We start from the raw sequence: 21,198 nt of genomic DNA, 5'->3' as shown, positions 1-21,198 counted from the left end.
CGGGGCCGCGCTCGCCCCCCCGGCCGTGAGGGGGGGGGGAGGGGAAGGGAAGCGGCGTGCGCGCCCCCGGGCTCGCTCCCTCCCTCCCTCCCCGTGCTCGCGCGCGATGCGCTCGGAGGTGAGCGGGGAGGGGCTGCTGCATATTCATGAGGGGGGCGCGGTTATGCAAAACGCGCCGCTGCCCTTCTCGGGGGGGGGGGCGGGGGGGTCCTCCCGTGAGGGGGCCGCGCTGTGGGGGCCGCGCGGGCTCCTCCCGTGAGGCAGCGGCGGCCCCGCCGTGAGGCGGCCCCGCTCGGCGGGCGTTCGGCCGGGGGCAGCCGGCTGTGGGCAGGGCTCTGCCCGCAAGGAGGGACCCGCAGCGGCCCCCTCAGGTGGCTCCGGCCTCCGGCAGAGCCTCCGCTGAGGCGTTACAGCCGCCCGAGCTGGCCTCGGCTCGGGCGGAGCGGCCACCGCCGCAGGTTCGCCCTGCGAACGCCTCCCCCCCCCCCTCCGGCCTCCTGCTGAGGGGATTGCGGAGCAAAACCCGAGATCCGAAGGGTTTCAGTCAGTTTTCCCTACAAAAACTCAGCCAGCTGAAGACCAGGTGCAAAAGGCGTACACAGGAAAAGCTGTGCTACCTTTTAAAGCTAGTAGACATTTATTTACGTTACCCAGATAGCTCAAGAAATACACGCTGCAATGATCAGTGCCGGCACTGCTGAACTGTCCACTCTGAAATACAGCAGTGACAGAAATGTGGTGTTTCTCATCAAATGTTCCATATCCAAGCTGTTCTTGTGCAAATACATATATATATATATATATATATATATCTGTTTATTTCCCTTTAAGAAAACTAATATTTAGGCCTTACTCAACAAAATAATCTTTTTAGTCCCAGTACAAAGCGTTCCCTTTAATTAAATTAATTACGAGTATCTCCACTCCCTTGGGATGGATGCCTTGTTAAACCTCCTGGGTGCAGATTGCTCGCCTCCATCTAACCCCGGGACAGCTGAGAGCTTTACATCACATCTGCCCACAGTGCCAGATGAATGACCAAATAAATTAAGCAAGAGGGTAATCTTCAGGTGTGAGTCAAGAAAATTGCTTGTACAAAACAAACTCCTATGGAAAAAATCCTGCCTAAGGAGTGTTTGTAAAAAGTGGAGGTAGCCCCGTGTTTGGTTTTGCTGTGTGCTTGTTAGCAGCGCAGGTACACGGATGCCACGTTTCTGGAATTAAGCATGGATCAGAGTCAGTGGGTATATATCATCTGTGACTGCAGTCCTCACTTTTTTCCTTCATAAGAGAGTGGCAACACATAAAACAGAGCAACAAGCACTTAAAAAAAAATAGTAGGGAAATATTCCAGAAATATTTTCATCTAAATCTGTAGCCTCCTGTCTCTTTCATTACTTCCAGCAGAAGTGCTTTCTGTAATTGCTTATCTTCTGTTGCCCTTTAGTCTTTTTAAACCACATACACTAGGGGGGAATAATACATAGCCAGAATAATTCCCATTTTTCCTTCAGCAAGTTATTAGCATAGCAAATCACTGACTCCACGTTACAGCACCAAGGATATAATAGTTCCACCTACAAGAAAATATTCTCAGAACTGATGTCAACTGCTTTATATGTAGCTATATCGTTACTAAGAAAACAGATTTCAAGACATAGGTTTGTGAAAGAGAGGGAGGATCTGACACTTCCAGTATAGAGCTGAGAAGTCAGAGGGTATGAGATAATGGCAAGAGAGCAGCTCCAAGTAGGGATACAGGAGCCACGCTGTCTCAATATTTAGTCATTTATGTCCAACCCAGAGAGGCTGTGCTAGCCACCTGTGAAAATTTACAAGCGCTCATACAGCCTCCATTTTCCACGCTATCGTCTTCAACAGTGGCCAGCAGTGCTTCGGCACAGGCAGGCATGTAGGATGCTTCCCCAAAGCTTATGGCAGCTTACGAGTCTGGCCCGAGGACCTCCTGAGGCACATGTGATTCCTCAGTATTTGTGCTGCACACACAGGCTCTGTGTACAGTGTACTAATTTAGGCTGGGTGCCTTCCGACTGAGAACTCAAATAGGCAAGGAACTGCTTCAAGTCAGTACTTGGGTTTGGAGTCCCTGAGGCAGAGGGAAAAAAAAAAGAAAGCATCCTTGTTTTCCACCCAGGACAGCCTCCCTTGCATTTTCTGAGGAGACAGATCCTATTGGAACACACCAAGTCTGTACTTCAGTATAAATAAAGCACCAAACTGCCCAGACCTAGAAGACTGAGCTGGTCTGTGCCTACACAGAAGCACAACTATAGGTATTCAAAGGATATCAACAGCAAACGGCTAAGGCATTTAAAGTGGTCAAGGGTTAGCTAAGGGATGAGGGGGGGATTTTCAGGATCACCAGTTCCAGGTTTTGGTCCAGAAACCCAGTCCAAGTTCCATTTTGGTCACATCCACACCTTATTGCGTCCGGCCCCTGAGCCTTATAACCACTCCTTCAGACATCTTTCTGGTGAACCAGGGAGCCAAAAAAAAAAACACATAAAAATCTCAATCAACTCTTTATGTTTTGTGAGGGGTTTTTTACTGCAAACTGACATGAAGTTTGCACAACAGCAAAGAAAAAACATGGCTGTAACAAACAAGATGTTGTCTCTTAAATAGCCAGAATACCTACGGTAAGATATAAAAACACTCGGTCTTTCAAATCATATATACCATCAGATAATCTCCTGGATGGATGCTATTAAGTGTGACCATATAAAAATAAATACTGCTTACAATATTTGTTATCTAAGAAATATATGCCTATGGAGAAAATAGTTTAGAGTAATCCTCTAGATGTGAGATACTGATTTTCTTCACACTTCAGCAGTCTAAAAGAACGCAGGTTCTGCCATCCCTTCACTAACTAATGAAAGGCATATCTATTTCTTTTGCCTGGGGAGATTTCAAATAGATTTGCTTTTTTTCTTTTTTTCTTTTTTTTTTTCTCCAGAAGGAAAGGGAGATTTCTGTTTTTCTGCCTGTTTCATTTTCATTTTTGCAATTTTTGGCAAGAGCACCTTGAGCTGTGGATAACTGACTCTATTTTGTCTAAATCTAAGTAAATATGTGCTTTATGATCCTTCTCCTACCACCAGCGTTGCATTTTAACACCAACATTACCCTTCATCTGAGCAACAGCTGAAATAGAGGCTTGCTGACAGAACTTCAGAGAAGAAACAAGTAACAGGATGAGTAAAAATAGCTTTATTTTCTTGTATACACCTGCACAGGAGCGAGATGACCAGACAACAAGAAAGGATCGACATTTGGGAGATCTCGGAATTCATACAAGAGCTGCTGGTTCTACTCAGCAGTTTTTCCAATAATAGACGCCAACAGAGACAAAACGTTTTCTGCTCACCAAGCTCCGTCTCCTCAGAAATGAGTATAACCAAGCCCCAGAACTCCCCTGAACACTGAGAAAGAGAATGTTAAAGGCTATGTAGAAACAAAAGGCTGGTGACATACACCTCGGCATATTAAACCTACATCAAACAGTCCTTGGCTGTAGCAGGAAGAAAATCACAGCAATTCCTGTTTCCCATCTGCAGCAGATGGAAGAAAAGGAAAAAAGCCATAATCTTAGATAAAGTTCAGAAGTGTTTGGCCAAGAGATGAGCCTTGTGCTGCATGCTGGAGGCCTGTCAGAACTGGCGATTACTGACCTCCAGAAGGATTTAATTCCATGTGATCAGAGCCCCTTTGCAGAAGGTCTTGCCCATTTGTCCACAAGAAGTGTTCAGAGAGAACAACACTGCAAAAAATGACATTGTGAGAGAAGCCGTTTTGGTGGCAGCAAGCAAAGAGAGCTTTCATGTAGGATGATAGGTCCCTAGGAAGCCAGTGCTTCCTCCTGCCCTAAATTTCTCCAATGATGCCTGATGCTTTCTCCTGTTCTGTTGCTTGTTTTTTCCAACCAGGTACCTGAGTGGGATGCCTGAACCTACCAACCAAACGCACATGCCTCAGTCCAGAATCTTGTGTCTGTTTAACAGAAAACGCCCATTATTAAAAGAAGAATATTCTATGTCAAACTGTAATTGCAATTTTGAAAGAGAGGATGTATTTATGCAGATCATAATTTGGCAACAATACCAATCTCAACATTTTCCTCTTGAGAGGCACCACAGGAGCTTTAATGATTGCATGAGTTCAAGATAACATCTTGACTGAAATAATGCACCTCTGGCACACTGGGGTACACCTATCAGACAGCAAACAGCACTCCGTCGTAAACAAAGAAAAATCTTCATAATTGTACCTTCTGAGTTGTTAATGTTACAGCGTTAGTGTACCTTCTGCAGATAAAAGATACCAGAATTTGTGCGTGCACCAGAGCAAACCAGAACACCAGCTTTTGGTACTTCTCCATGCCATTACGCCAGGACCAAGCTAGCTCCGTTTTTAAGAATTCACAAGATGATTGCTAATGACTGCAGCTGGCAATCAGGTGAACGCTCATTTGGGGAGGAAAAGCTTTACACAGTTTTCTACAGCTTTGGCACAAGCTCTTTATAGAATGTTTGGTTACTGCTGTACCAATTTTGGATTACATGTGATAAAGATACACCAAGAGTAGCCAGAAACCACGTTTTCAGTCCGTACGTGTTCATCAGTCGAAACCTGCAGCACGGTACCCTTTGCAATTTATGTTCCAGCACCCTGGAAGGATGCTATGCATGGACTGATACTTTACCCCGATGGCCTAAACGCACAGGCAGGACATTAACTGGCTGGTCAACTAGAATAGTTGGGAAATTTAGAAAAGCTTTTGTATTTTTTTTAATCCTCAGCTACTTCCGCAGAGTTCAGACAAAGATTGCTGTTAAAGGGGTTGGACACTCCCAACATTTGTTTTTATGGTCCTAATTAGTCCAATCTGTTCAAGTAAAGACTTCTACTAATCAAACCTTGTCCAAATTGAAGTGCAGGAGAAAGACCACCAATTATTGTGTTATTTTCTGCCCATCCCACTTATTCACCTATCCTCTTATCCACTGAGAGGACAAGCAATTTGGCGTGTTTAACCTAAAGAAAAGATGACAACAACCTTCGTACGTGAATAAGGTCAACAGGAAACGCAAGGAATCGTTTGTTCTCCATTACTGCAATGAACAGGACGAGGTAATGGTCTTAAAATGCAGCAAGGATGATTCTGACTGGAAATTAGGAATAATTTACTAATTGCGGGGATTGTTAAGCATTGAAATAGATTGTGTATAAACACTGTGATGTCTCCATCCACGGAGACCGGTGAGAACAGTAAGCATTTATCATAAAACAGGTACAGCTGAGCCTGACTTCGGGTACTGGAGTAATGACTTAGATTCCTTGTGAGATTCACAGTAGGCCTACGGAAGCAGATGCAATGTGTGAATAGGAATGGTCGCGTTTTGCACACAGAATGAAATAAAACAAGGCCTGCTGCAAATTACTGTCTTCCAGATTACAAAATATTAAGCTTTTCAGGTAAATGGAGAATTATTAACTCTAAAAATTGCTCCCAGAGGATCACGTATTTTATCATTAAAACATTTAACCTGGAACACTCTAAAGCTGATGGAAATCATGCACTTTCTGTTGAGCAGCCATTTGTAGGCCACTGAGACAACTTGCAGCCAGCACCTGAGGTATCTTTAATGATGATAGCACTGCTCACCTGCACAATCAGACTTCAGAAAAATATCGATTCTAAAGCAGAAATAAGTATTTTATTAGCCAACAAAATAAGTAGGGCTACTTAAAGAATAACTGTCAGAAGTTTGATAAGTTGATCTAATATGCTATAAAGAGCACCATTGTAGTCAAAGTCATTTTTATGAAAGGAAAAAGCTTTGGTTCACTCAATTTGTTTCTGTCAGATACACCGTAACTCTTAGTGGTGATGGAATAACAGGTATTTAGAGAAACTGCTAAAATAGTCTATACACTCCATTAACCCATAGCAGCATTAACAGAACGTCAGATTCTTCTCCAGCAGACCACGTCTCCTCCTCAGTTCATACAATAAATCTATATAGAATTTTTTTTTATTGCTTGCCTACACCAAAATCCAATGCACTATAGGAGAGAGGTGTTCTGAGCAGGTATTTTGTTAACTGAACACTGATGAAGGGGAAACAGCACAATAACTCTTTCTAGACATAACAGCATTGAGTCGCTTCCGTCTCTGGATTTCCAGTTTTCAGTGCATGATGCTGAAAAGCCAGAGAAATCGGTCTGGGTTCTAGCACCATGCCAGTGGGTGAAAGGCCTGACCTTTACTGGTTGGTTTGCATGAAGCTGATGAACTCAACGAAGATCTGGTAAACACTCAGGCCCACAAAGTTCCAAGATTCCTCAGCTCCTACTGAAATGAGTTACAATGGCAGAAACTGCCCCATTTTGGAAAACTGAATCTCACAACAAGAGAACTGCAAATGCCTCCTGTCCAAAAATTGTTGCAAGTCAAACTATCATAAAAAGCCAAGAGGATGCCTCCATCGAAGTTTAGACACAATAATTGCTCAGTTTTGTGCAAAAATATATTAAAAGCATTATTCCTATCCCCAGTAGGATCTTCTGACTCTGATACACTGTTCCAAGAGGGCATCATTATCATGAACCACAGCAAAGCTCCAAATCCTTTTTTCATGACATTCCTAAACTGTTTGCTCCACCCTGATTCATTTTAGGAAACTGATAAGACAGCTGTGAAAATACACCATGTAAAGCACTCTCATATTACAAACCAGTTGGCAGAATCTGCACCTTTTTTTTTTTTTTTTATCCCAAGGGAATAAAGATTGTTGTTTATTCCATTTTTCAAAAGGCATATGAACTAAAATGTAACCTTCTCTTAATTAACCCAACTGGTATTGTTAAGTAGGTGTGTTCTGATATAACATTTTGGCATGCAATAATCAGTAAAGCAGCTGCCTCTGAAACATGTGTGGGCTACACTCAAAAGATTTTCTTATTATGAAAGGGGGCGTGGGTCTTTCCTTTCATGAAAATGATCATAATTTTCACTGTTCCTATTCCGTTTCTACTGTAACCATTACTGCATTTCTCATGACACTTCCCTGTCGCAAGGTAATAGGTCTAAAGATCTGCAAAACTCGTGTGTGAGTTACTACTGTGCGGTAGTAACACTGCGTCTGTGGGAGAATACTGCCTTTTTTTTTTTTTTGTCTTTTTTTTGGAGTGGGGAGAGGGGAAGGGCCTGCTTCTTATTAATAACACTTAAGCAGCAACTTTTTTTTCAGAATCATGTATCGTAAAGCCAAGGAAATGACCAAACTGTACCTTGCTTGGCCTATTACACTACGTTTTGTTTGTACATTCTTCCTACAGTCCTTCCCAACTGCTCTGTTATTCTCCTGAAACTTCCCTTACCCTTCTGTGAACTGCTGTTGTGTGCCATCGAGCTGGTGTTGTTTTACACCCCGGAGATGCCTGCAGTTCAGTGACAGATCGCTGTGCTAGAGATATTAGCGCTCTCTGATACAGCACAGGAATCCAAATCTTCAGCACAAATGACACTGTAGACATACTTGAGCTGAATTTACAAAGTGAAAAACCATGCTTTGATGCTGCAACTCCTTTTTAACAGTTTCCTTACTTCAGTTGATCCCAGCCGTCTGCTAGCAGTTATCGTGCCAGCCCTTGCCTCTTTCTTATATATTGTTTTTTGCACTGATAGTTAACAGAAGCCCACACATGAGAGTCATTTCTTCTTGGTCCAGATGTGATGCCTGCAGACTAGACCTGCGGCTGAGAAACATCGTTTGATAATGGACTTACAACTTAACTAGACAACCCTGGAAGCTACAGATTGCTTCTTCTACCACTGGCTTCTCTGTCTGCATGTTCCTGGCAAAGGATCCCAGGAATTTCTCCAAACTATCTGCATAAAAAAAAAAAAAAATCCTGGGAAGGGCAGGATGGGAAGGGCTCTATGCTACAGCTCTCAGTCCCCCCTCACCACTCTTTTAGCCAGAAGCAGAGTCAGTGGGTGAAAGGTGTTCACCTAAAGTAAATGCAACCCTCAACAGCAAAAAACACAATGCAGTTTTTGCATCACTATTTCATCTTGTAGGGATCCTTAGAAAGACTTCAGGGAATATGGGAGCTCTTCACTGCAAGAGACCTACTGGAGGTGCTCTGCTGATTTGTCCCTTGGAAGGACTTCTTCCGTGGGTACATCCCTCTAGACATACTGTATTATTGCCTTCCTCAGCATCCCAGCTCAGATGCTTCTGAAACTACAAAGGATTGTAAGTGAACAGAACCAGTGGCTGTGTGGCTGTGCAGCTCGTGCCTCTGAAGCCTTCCTGTGGGTTTCTTCTCTGAAGGAGGGTGACTTGATAGAACAAACCATTCTGTATGCAACCAATTATTGCCTGTGTGCTTCAAAATAAGCTGAAGCTAATTCAGAACAGCACTTGCGCCCTACAACTCATGCCTATAGCTTTGCCATGTGATTTCTTCCATTATGAGCCTCTGTTGTGTAACACAGATACATCACAGTTATTTTTTTAAGGTAAGTCATATTTGAACTGAATCAAAAATAAGCAAGAGCTAAAATATCTGCAGTGCTGGGGCTGTGCCAAACACCCACAGATTCTGTACCCTGTACTCAAGTCTTGTCAAGTAGCTCAGCACATCTTTATTCTAATCATTTACTTTCATTTTATGCCTAACAGAGAATTGTCCTGATTAATCAAGCAAAGCACAGCAAGGAAAGTACAGAAAACGTGTGGCCAGCTTTGGGCACTTGGTGCTGCTATCGATACCCTAACCTCTACAGCTCTTGTTGAAATGTTTAGGTGTATGTGCATACGTACAGCTCCCAAATCTTCTTCCCCAAAGTGTTTTCAGTAAGCAATCAGATAACTAAACAGAAAGGAGGCGAGATCCACTAGGGGTTATATAACACCTTGTGCAGTTGAAAAAGGCCAATAATTAGTAACTCTTTCTGGCAGCACAACTCCGTCCAGTTTTCAACCTGTGGTCATTTTCTGTAGTCCTTGTAGCCCACGGACATCTAAACGTTGCAGACAATGACTAAGGAAGTGCTTTTGCTTTACACCGACGAGCTTGGCATATATCCACAGTTAGGTCATGGGATATAACACTCATCGCCACGCACATACAAAGGAGCACAGAGGAAAACTGACAACCCCAGTGGCCTAAGCAGAGAAACAGAGTACCCAGACCTGCTCCCCCAGGCTACCGGACCGGGGAAGAGGGAGCTGCAGCAACCCTGGGTACTGGGCTACTGCATTTGGCTAGCCCATAGGAGGCAGTAGCCTGTATATACAACTTCACTTATGCAAGTTTACTTACATGGCATTTCTCAAGGGACTAGCACAATCACGGGAACATTCTGGGAGCGGACAACAAATTATAGAGTTCAAAACTCACTGCTCTAATCAGAGTGGATACAGAGCATGAGGACACTTTGTCTAACAAAATGTCTTCAGGATATTTAGGCAACAGCAAATGTTTGTGTGTTGTGGGGAACTGAAAGTGACTACTTTATTGGTGATATAAAAAAAATGAGTGATCCGCCAGCAGTCTGCATACTGATGACTCAAGCCATTTTCAAGCATGCATTTAAAATAAAAAAACATAGCTCCAACACACTGCTGTGATCAAGGATGATCACTACACCTATAACAACTGTTGCTACACTGGATGTTCTGACAGCATTTGAAAGTAGGCACTCTGGCAGAGCCAGTATGAAGGGAGAGGGGGAAAAAAGAAAGATCGGGGAAAAAAAGGTATTAAAAAAAATAAAACCACCATAAACAATGACACCATTATTTGATAGCTCCCACTACAGCCATAGCCACAGGGACACTGCTGCTGTGTCAGTTGGACCTGATGTAGCAGAAGCTGTTGTTTTCCTAAGAACTTCCTAATAATTGCCTTAATCTCTATGCTGCAATAAAACACACCAAACTCGTGACAATATGGTAATGCAATATCCTTTATACAATGCCTTTAATGCACTATGGCGTAAGTGACTTTGCCCAAAGATATCATAAGCTAAAGGAATGAGACTGGTTGCAGCATCTAGGAAGAGTGAATTAATGCCGGCCTGGTTTCCTCCTCTCCCGTGAAAGGGCATACTGCAAACTGCTTCCCTCAAGGAAGCTCTGTGAGTGGAGTTGCTGGTTGTATCCACTCCGGTTTGGTATTAAGAACTCTTCTATAGTCAGGCACCACGGGAGTGCAGCAGAAAGTCACAATACTTTTTCCACCTCTTCTTTCAGTGCAAATACCACACTCAACAACAGCCCAACAACAGACTGACAATCAACTTCTTGCTTATATTAATTTATTCCTTGTAAAATTTGTGCTGCTGAACAGTTCTTCGTATTTAATAAAGATTTAAAGAGCAAATTTAGGGAGTCAGATTTAATTATTTTAAGAAGAAAGACTTTTAAGAAAGAAAGAATCAGTTAGTGGATAGCAACAGCACAGGTGCAGAGGAGAGGTCATACTTTCAGAAGTGCTCAGTGTTTACTGCCTCTGTTAATGTCAGCACAGTTTGTAGATCTATTTAGTTCTTGCCTCTGAGAGAAAAACAAGTCTCGAGAATGTAGGTAGAAGACCAGGAAGGTATGGAGAGCTGTAAAAAGAGCTAGCACAAATATATCCTCCAGGTCTATAAAGACAGACCACGCGCACAAAGTACCATCAAGAGCTTTCTTCGATTTTGAAGCCCACATGACACCAGGAGGTCATTCCAGAGGTGCAAAAAACACTCATGCAGCAGCATTCCGGCCTCTCAGTGTAAGAAGTATTTTCTAAAGAGGGCTGGAATAGTAAGAATCACAGCGAAGGACACAGAAACAACAGGGCATATAGCGCAGAGGCAATAGAGCTGGGTAGACTATGAGACACAGTAAAAGGGAGTTTTAAGCACACAGAGAAGAAAATTATCCAAGGGAACAATTCCTGTTCTGCCAAGGATCCTCCTTGTATGCAAAATGAAAAGATACTATCTTTGCTCTGCCATTTGCAGAATCAGACACTTCCCTTGACTAAGCTGTGTGTGAAGAGAGAATAAACATCATTTCTTCATCTGAAGCTCAAGCAGACAAGAAACACCCCTGACTAGTTTGTTCTAGTTAGAATCAGGAGAAAGACAGTAAGAAAACAGCCTGTTTTTCCTGTAGATTCACTTTCCCCACACCCTGAATTCTGTTCACTTTTACAGGAGATGGAGAGCATTCACGCTTTTGCTGAATGAAATACAGCAGCCAGGCAAGTGGTATTAAGGGCAGGAGGACTGTCTGAGTTGTTACTACAAGTACCCACTATTAGGATACTCGGGTAATGTTGGCTGTACCAAAAAGAAAGACCACCACAAGAAGATGGTCAGCTCAAAGGCAGAACCTGGAACCAGAGGAAAGACAAGACCAAAGCAAGGTTAAACAAGAAATTTTTCAACTACCCATGTTAGGGAAATGCCAAATACTCACGTTACATCACAGGAGCAGGTGCGCTGGTGGGTGACAAAGGTCACCCCAAACTGGAGATGAGTTCTTACATCCAGTGATCCAAGAGCATGCAACCCCACTGAAGTTTGTCTCTATACTACCTCCTAGGCTGTCTACCCTCAGACGGTAATTTCCAGGAGAGGCAGCGTATGTTCTAGTATCAAGTTAATGATTGACTCCTTAAATGTACCTGAGGATGTGTTGTTAATAAACCTGCAAAAGAGTCTGGCCTGGAAGGCAGAAGTAACCTTGTAGTCCAGGTTTTGGAACAACAGCTTTAGGATTTGCATGCTGAAAAAGTTTGGGTGCAGAAGATTGGAAGTTAAATAAAAGGTGAGAGACATTAGCTTAAGAGAAATTACAATTCCAAATACCAAACTGTTCAAGAGTTTCAAGTTACAGTACTCCTGAAGGGAAGAAGCCTGAAACAGCACTTAAGAATTCAGATGTGAGCAGGAAGCAAATTGTCCTATAGCGAATAAGCTGTGATTTCAATATACCCTGGTGGAGGATTATCTCCATTTGTGCTTTGTGCCTTACATGTGGGTAATAAATAGAGAACCCTTGTAGCTTGGTGAGATAAATTGATCAAAGTTGGATTATTAGAATAGGAAAAGTAAACAAAGGTTAAAAAAAAAAGCCTCAGTGTCTGAATAGCTTTAATAGGAATTAGTCATTTGTTGATGCAGCAGGAATTTTTTTCTTTGGTGGAAGAGGACCAGTGAGACCCTGGCAGGAGCTGCAGAGAGCCCAAGCTGGATTTACAGGAGAGAAGAGATTTGCTGAGAGGTGCCCAGGGCCAATTTTGCTGCAGTTCAAAATATTTCTTTAATTATTAATTCAGTGTAAGACTGAATTCTTACACTTTGGGGAAAGGGGACTATCCAAACTAATGGCTGGGCTACCAGAACTTGTGGGAAGCCCCAGAGCAGGGTACAGTATGTGCTGGAGCCCCAGCTAATAAAGAAAAGAACAAGAGTGTCAGACCCCCCAAATTTATGATTTAGATACATTTCTTGTATGGCAAAAAGACACACATGGAAGCGCTAATCTCAGCTTCCAACGGTGTTCTTACTACAGGCCTACAGTGTTCCAATTATTTTCCCTTACCTTATACTTGACTGGAAATTGCTTTTGGCGCCTTATATAAGTGTCCGATGCAGTCAATGGGAGTGGCTTTTGAACAACTTCCAGGAGAGCCATTACACTTCCTTCCTGGCTGCCTTTAAAACATGCTGCAAGTTTCAGCTATGAAACCTGGGTATATGAACAGAAAGATATCTGAGCAAGCTAAAGCAGAAAACATTCCTCAGACATGCTCTGCACGGGCCACCAGTAAGGAAGCAGCAGAACAGCAGCAAATGGCTGAGGACACAGCCCTCGTTAAGTCTAGCAATCCATTTGATGTTCAACCATAGAAATAATACTTATGACACTCAAGAAGCTTTAAAAAAGAGAAGGAAGAAAGAAAAAAGGCCCAACAGCATGAAAAATATTTGCAAACTGCCATATTTGAGAATGATCTCATTTAAAAAAAAGATTAAGTGCAGCAAAATGTGTAACTGCAAATGAAAGGGGAAATAAAGAGAAAGAGGAAAATGTCTTAAAATTTAGCATTTGAGGAATATATAACAGGTTTTGCCAAGAATTATTCACATACATCTGCACGATCCCCATCCATCTATTTTTACTCTTCTGTGGGCCAATAAAGAGAGCTGTGTATTGTCAATCCTAAAAATAAGTGTTTAAGCTTTAAAAAGCACAGTGCGGAGAAGAATGATCATGTTCAAATTAACCTTTCCCACAGCTCACGTAGCTTCAGCCACGTTACAGGGAGGGCAGAGCATAACCTTTCCCTCACCCTCAGACAGGAGCAAGGAAAACCATCCAAGAACAAAGGGTGGATGACCCGAAGCAGACACTACCTTCGCCCGGCTTTGCATCCTATGAACTTTTCTCTCTCCATGGTTTTGTATCACAGGTGAGCCTGTTCTACCCTGCAGCTTTTCCAGAGCTTACTCTAGATACATCCATGGCCCCTGTTGGCCTCAGAAGCTAAGCCGAAATCCTGGTGCCATTCAAATAACCAGCAGCACTCCCTTGCCTCCAAAGGTCATTTCACACCATAAATTCCAGAGTCATTTGGAGAACTGTCCATCTGCTTAATCGTTGGCCCCTGTTGTTGGTTTGTGTCAGTGCTACCTTCCCTGCATACCTAATAGTGGATTTGCTCTAGTTACTTAGCTAATTAGCTTTCAGAACATCGACTGGATACCAGGTAGGGGTACTTTAATGACCAGCCTATAAATAGGCTTAATAATGACTAAATACAATAAAAGATCATTTCTTTCCCCACAGGCAAGTTGCAAAAATTAAGGACATTTCTCTAAAGTAAGTTCTCAAACCCACGTTTACAGCTAGCCACAAAACCCCAGAGGTGATTTTCCTGGAGGAGGGACGGAGACTCCATGGGTTACGGTCAGGCACCAGGACTCCCAACGCGGTTCTGCCTTTTTCAGATAATAAAGGCGACACCACGCGACCCACTCCCCATCACCTGCCTCCCAGCCATGCAAGCCATCTTTTAATTGTCCAGCATCAAAACTGGTTCTTTCAATACAGGAAAAACCCATAAAACAACAACCGCTAACACTACAGCCCTAAACTCCCTTATTTGCCATACTGGAGCATTACTGGTACTGATAAAACCATTCTCCAGTGGGTGCCATTAAATTAGTCATTTATTCAGCAGACACTGTTCCCAGCACAGCTTGTGCATTCAGTTGCTGTTGACATTTCCTGGAGCTTGTTTAATTCGCCGCAGTGACACCTATAGTCGAGGGTGGAGGGAACGAACCCGCTTTTGAAGCTAGGACCGGCCAGCAAAGCCAGCGAGAGCTCCCACAGCTGTTTGCATTTGTTTATAATACAAGGGATAATTTTAGCAGCATTCCCTTTTGTTTTTCTCTCTATTTAGAAAACAAATGCTAAACCTTCTGGGGAACATTCAAGAGCTCACTTCCCATTACCACGAACCATACATTAACCTCACCAGCAACAACAGGACCAAAAACCACAGTTTCTGGAACAGAGCTGAGCAGACGAGTGTCGCTGAGCTGTTGGGACAGTCGTGGAGGGTAGGAGCTGCCAGTCTAACGTGATTTTTGCCTTTCAGCTACCAATTTTATTCACATGCAGTAAAGTTCCTCCCCTTCTTCCTTGCTTCCAACTGGCCTTCCAGATGCTATTTTTGCTAAGTGCTCGGGACAAATGCATTCAGTACTGTAAAAAGCCAAAAGATCTCGACATCAGTAATTTAGCTACGTCTGCCACGGCTCCATTGAGAACGTCGCCGCTCCACTGCTGGGCCTTTTGACAGCACGGTGTAAACACACAACTGCAGGCAAACGAGTTAAAAATACAATAAATAAGATAACAGCTGGAGCACAGGAACCCACTGCATTGTTCCCTAAGATTTATGCAGTTACTCACTCTTCTGTAGTCAACTTAAAACGTTTCCAAGGACGAGCAGCAATGGTTGATGTATTTTACACACACTTTGCCTTGGTGTAAGTACCTGTGCAATAGGCAATGCAAAAGAAAATGGGGCCCATGGCAGAGGCAGCTGAGGCATAAGTGATGAATAAAACAAAATGGGAGCCTCAATTCCCTCCTTTCCTATTGTTTAAATCCACGTCTTTGCAATTCTAATGAAACGTTCACTGTTTTAATATCACTTCCTCTAGCCTTTTTGCTTGCTGCTTGAGGAAATGGGAAAAGCAATTCTTCTCTCCCCTCTGTGTCTCATCATTGGTAGGAGAACTTGAAGAGGTCAGGAAATTTTCTCAGAAGTAATTTTTATATTAGAAAAATAAGTGTTTAATTTCAGCTGTACTTGGAAAAAGATTGCTTCCAAACATGTTTTCAGGCTTTTGAAGAATGAGCTTTCCACACATGCACTTCACTACTATTTTCCAAGTTTTTCCAGTTGGAAGACAGTACAAGTGTGTGGGAAACACTGTCAAGCTTTGGAACATTCTCCAAATGAAAATAACTTTCTGTTTTCAAAGTGACACTTGCAGTACTTGCCAGGTGTTAAATGTTCAATGCGATATTTTAAAAAGTGACAGTATGACCCTGAGGCTGCTTTTAGGCTATTTAAAAACGGTTACAAAATTTCAGGTTCCTGCTCCAAAGATGACTTCTAGAGCTCTTTGAGACCAACAGCCGTGTTTCTAGAACAGAAAAGAGAAGCCTGTTTACACCAGGGGATGTTAACACCTAAAGAAAAGTGGCCCCAGGTGAGCAGTGAAGTTGAGTAACGCAAGCCTTACCAACATACAGGTTGTTTCATCTGCGTTATCTTGAAGATATATGGTGAGAAGACACAATAATTTAGGAGTAGCTAACCATGCATTTTTTTCCTTAATCGAGCCTGTGTGATATATGATGGATTAGGCAGTAATAATATGACCCTGCAATAAAAATGGAAATCCAGTGGGCAGTTTGTAAACTGTTTTTTCTAAAAACCAACCTGTAAATATCTGCAGAGGAAGCAGCAACCTTGGAAAACAATGAGTCATAAATCTTTTCTTCTTTCCTTGACATACTGAGCACAAAAAGGAGCTAACATGGACAGTAGCTGCTAGCATGTTTGTCTTACAGTGATTTCTTCGTGTCTGAGAAGAGGAATCCTTTAACAAAACAGCAGATAAATATTTGTCCTGGTTTTTTGTTTGTTTGTTTTTGTTTTTAAGATGATGTACTCTCATTTCCAGTCACTTACTCCCTGGGTGTCCCAGCTTTTGATGTTGTATCTCTCTTGTTCCAAGCTCATTAAATCAACAGTTTGCCACGACGAGATTCCCACATAACCTGGAGCGTATTGGGATGACTCACAGGGGGATGACCATCACATAAAGAGAGCAGGGAATGTAAATACAATTTAGTCAAATGTGTATGTCTTACCAGGACGGCTTCTACGCCCGTAGCTCATACTGGGTAGCATGCTAACTTACAAGCAGATCAATTTAACCTAATGGCCTAATTTACATAGTAAATTAGGGACAGATTTTCAGCAGTGCTCACCACCTGGCAAATCTGTGACGCTCACGAATATTTTCGAATAAACCTGTAGAGCCCTGGTTTTACCAGATGTTGGGCGTACTTTTCAAAACCTGGTTCTTATTATTCAATGGGAATGCGGGCAGAGGAACGGCAGAGCACGCCGCCACTGCAGGTGTTGCATAGAAATACACGGCCCCACTCTACCTGAAGCAGCATTAAGCTCATTGCATAATCAGAGCTAAAGCACTCCGGTAAATAAAGGACTGACCTATTTCCTACAGGATGCCTTTTCATGCCCTTACTCCAGCTTTGTTTCTTCATGCACGTGCAGAAAGGTGAGCAAGGAAGGGAATTAAGCATTAAAAACCTCATTCTGTGAACAAGAGTTGACAGCAGTCGAAGAGCCTGACGTACAGGAGCAACCCTGAGCGGTACCTTCATGTTACAAGAGCGTGGTCGTTGCCATCCCATCGGCAGCACGCAAGGAAGGAAAAGCCATGCAGGCAGGTGCACATCTAAATGCAGACTCTCTGCCGCAGATCCCAGCTGCGGTCTCCACACCTCGTCTGTCCGCGGAGCAGGCACTGCTTCTGGCCAGGTACGGCCCCTGTTTATGCCTCACCCAGCTGCTGCGGGTGTTTACCAAAGAGATGAAATTAATCTCTCCTCTCTCTGTTATCTGGAGTCTCATATTCCTTTCCTAGACTGTAAATAATATATGATATTTAGGCTTGAAGTGCGATATACGTGCAATTATCATTTTCTCACAATGATTTTTTTTTCTGTCTGCTCCATCTCAAACACTACAGTCATTTTAAGGCATCACACCACATTACATTGGTATTGAATTTTTAGCCTCACTGTGATCAAAGATTTAAAATACAACTAATAAACTGAATGCAGACTTCAATTCATGGCTGCTCGATCCTTTAGGAGCTACAGACAAATTACACAGGCAGAATCCCTCCAGAAGCACAGAAGAGAACCGATTCTGAGTTGGATTGACAGCAATGGTCATTCCCAGGCAGTAAGTATCCACTCACGTATTACACAGACGGCGGATAAATGGAAAATTGTTACCTTCAGAACTGTCAGTTCCTCACCTGACATTTACTACAAAAGATTAAAAAGAACCAGTTACAGCTGACAACACACCCGACTGAAACTGTATGAAATAGGAAGGCTTCGACTCTGGCCTGCCTCGCTGAAGGCTGGGATGCGTGCGCCTGATGAAGGCAATGCCGGTCAGTTGTTTTGAAGGCAATAAAATCTATTCTCTCAAAACAACAGAGATAACTTTCACAATATCTTCACTAAATAGGCAGGATGTGAAATTGCTTCCCTTGACAATAAGCGTTTGGGGAGAATAGTAAAGGCACAGCCCGACGTAACACAGCTTGAAACGAAGCACACGGGGCACTTCTAAGTCGTCTTTTGTTAACACTGACGTGTGTGACTAATCGCAGGCAACTTCGCGGGGAGGTAAAGTTTGTCATTTTTACAAGGATTGAGCAATGCTAAATATCACTGTGGGCTGGTGTGATTGTTATTTTAAAGAAAACTGATACAAGACACGAAGGGCCACGTTTACAGTTGGTGTAACAAGTTAGTGCTGCCCATTTCAAGACATTGGAGTGATGCTAAATTAAGTCACCTGGGAATCTGTCTCGCTGTATCCAGATTAATTCTTATAGATTGTCTAAAATAAAATAAACCAATAAAACCAATAAAAACAGCAACCAAAAAGGTTTGCCTCTGTTTCTAGAAGTACATGTACAAATTAATCCCAAGGTTTGGGATGTATGAGTACTGCAGCCAAGGCTGGGAGGGGATTTGCCCTTGAAAAATGGAACGGATGCTTTAGGTTTAGTTTGCACGCCTGTTTTAACCCCGGTTAAAAGCACTGACCAGTGCCAGAGGAAGCAAACCAGAAGAGATGGACACGATGCCAAATCCAGCACCTCCCAGAGCACCTCTGACCTCCACGACAAACACCCCACAACCCAAATTGCAGCACACGCTGAATGCCTCCCCGTGCTGTCTTCTGAAATACGTTACAGGAAGGTTACCAGAAATAAGCAGCTACACTTTCTCTGCAACACCAAATACATCAAATAAGCCCTCGCTGCTCCTTTTCCTTGTTCAGAGCATGGAAAGAATTGCCACCACAATAGGTCATTAACTACTTTCTTGGAACCTCGCATGCTTAATAACCACACCGAGAGGCTGAAATACAGGCCCTTGTGGTTTTCAGGATCCTATGCACTCCCTGGTTGCTTGTGAAAGAGGAGGAATGCATTATTCCATACGAAAGGAGTTGTAAGCAGCATGCAATCAGCCTTCCTGCGGCTGTTTAGGAGCTGACTCAAAACAAGATGCTGGCAGCTCGCAACCACTGTGGATGACACGCCACGTTCTCTTCCTCCTCTCCAGCTGCCAGCGCTGAGAAGATCCACGAGATACATGGAAATCTGCAAAATTATTCAAAAGTGGTAAATCGGGGCGATTCTCCTGATGCCAGCTCAGCCCTGTGGTGCTGCTTTGAACACAGGCACTGTTGCATGTCCCAGTCTGTGGGATCCCACCTCTGGTGGGCACGTTTCAGCGGGGTCCTGGGAGACCCCTGCTCTGACAGCCGCCATCCGCAGTCCATCACACCGCCCCTCGACAGCTCTCCGGTGAAACAGAATCGTGAAAGCTAACTTGAAATTTGTCCCCAGTTCCTTCAGCTCCCATAGGAGGGGTTGTGTGCTTCAGGTCGACCCTTGCAAAAACAGCTTCCACTCCTTCTGAGCCAAGGTTCCTGGCAGTAGGGACCAGGCCTTTGTAAGGTGTTTATCAGCAGGGGGCCGACAGGCAACCGCAGGTAGGATATGGCTGGAATAAATATTTAACACAACAACTTTCCATTTTAATTTCGTCATACGTCTTTTAATGATTTCCTAGGCTCTCCTAATTCGCATCCTCCTCCACAAGGCAGCTTATTATCAAAAGCCCTCTGAAGTACATGAAGATAAAACCACAGAAGGAAGCAGCACCAGGGCAGGAACCGGAAGAAACTTTCACAACGCAATTCAACACCTGCATTTCGTGAGGCTCGTCCTCAGACGTGACGTCTGATCAGCTGCAAACCTGGGAAGCTAAGGATGCCTCTCTTTTCACACTGTGCAGATGGCATCACTTTAATTACCCTTCAGCATCACATGTTGAATAGAACGTTCTGAGTTTTTCCTGAATAAATGGACTGTTGTATTCTCCTTCCTCTGAGCGTTCCCGCATCGAACGCTCAAGCGAGAGAAAGCAGAGTGGGGGAAAACAACCCCACCGAACCAGGATGCGGACAGACTCCCTAGCAATTATTTTCACAGCAAAAAGACCAAAGTTGACGGAATGAGCATACGATCATGATCACGGGCACTATCCAAAAGCGGCGGCTGCATTTCCTAGCTCCCGGAGCACCGGCCGGGGTTGCTTGGTAACCCAGGCTGCCGGCTCCAGCTCGGCCATGCTCGGAAATCAGCCATAAAAGGAACTCCCTTGCTATTGCAGCGTTGCCAGGGCAACGTGCAGAAGTGATGGATCCCAAGTTAGAGGCACACCTTAAGCAAGAATATGTTTCCTCTCGTTTTAAATATTTTCCAACCCCTAAACACACGGAGGGTGCAGTTCTAAATGGCTCCCAGCAAGGCTAAGGTGCGGTGGTGATCACATCATTTGAGGCTTTGCACATGGAGCAAAGCAATTAGCAGGGAAAAAAGATAATACTGCAGCACTGAATTGCAAGCAGTTCCTCAGACACGAAGGTAAAACGTTCACAGACATGTATCCGCGCTCTCACAGTGCATTAACAAGCAGAGAGGAGGGCGCTGCGTCTAGCGGCGCGACTGCAGCGAGGCCGTGGGAATGGGTAGCGGTGGGGCTGTGAGCTCAGCAAAGCCAGGTTTTGGCAGCAGTGCTGCGGGCTCACCCGTGCTGCTGCAGGCAGGTCGGAGGGTGGGATCTGTCCGACCTCGGGGGTCTGCCCTGCGAGTTGTCTCCATCCGAGCACAGCGCTGCTGCAGCTCCAGCCTGCAGGACAGCCCATGGAGCCCCGAGGTCAGAACACGGCCTGGCTCTCCAAGCAGGGCTGCCTGGCAGGCAGATGGGGCACGTCGCAGCTTTGTGATGTACTGTGAACTTGCTCTCCAGGACTATTGAGGGACCCAGGACAGGTGGCTCAGATGGAGATGTCCATGTTGGAGATGCCTCTTTGGGTCCTGCAGACTCCAGCCTGTCCTTACGGCATCTCGCTGCACACGGCAGTATCAGACTGTCCGACACAAAAGACTAAAAACCTGTCAAGTCCTAAAAATAAATCTCAGCAGGGACGAAGTTCACCAGTACCACACGGAAAAGCAAGCTTGTTGACTCCCAGAAGCAAATGTGCCCCTTGAAGCCAAAGAGTCAGACATCAGCTTTAACCTGAGGCCCGGCTCCTTCACTTCCAGTGGCTGCTGCCCACCCTCTCCTTTCAGCACGGCGATTACGCCGTGACAGCGGACACATACCTTGACAGGGGACGTCACTTTTCAAAGTCAATCAGCGCCAACTTGTACCAACGTCAAGG

General features: G+C 44.1%; 1 protein-coding gene across 2 annotated transcripts in view; it reads right to left on the bottom strand.

Moving 5' to 3' along the window:
• The window catches only part of TANC2 (tetratricopeptide repeat, ankyrin repeat and coiled-coil containing 2), a 278,090-nt gene that overhangs the window by 246,206 nt on the left and 10,686 nt on the right, over positions 1 to 21,198 (bottom strand). The window lies entirely within an intron of this gene.

Source organism: Oxyura jamaicensis, chromosome 27 (assembly GCF_011077185.1).
Source record: "Oxyura jamaicensis isolate SHBP4307 breed ruddy duck chromosome 27, BPBGC_Ojam_1.0, whole genome shotgun sequence".
In the NCBI taxonomy this organism is placed as follows: domain Eukaryota; kingdom Metazoa; phylum Chordata; class Aves; order Anseriformes; family Anatidae; genus Oxyura; species Oxyura jamaicensis.
Note: the sequence above shows the minus strand (reverse complement) of the source record. Positions and strands in the feature narration are given on the sequence as shown.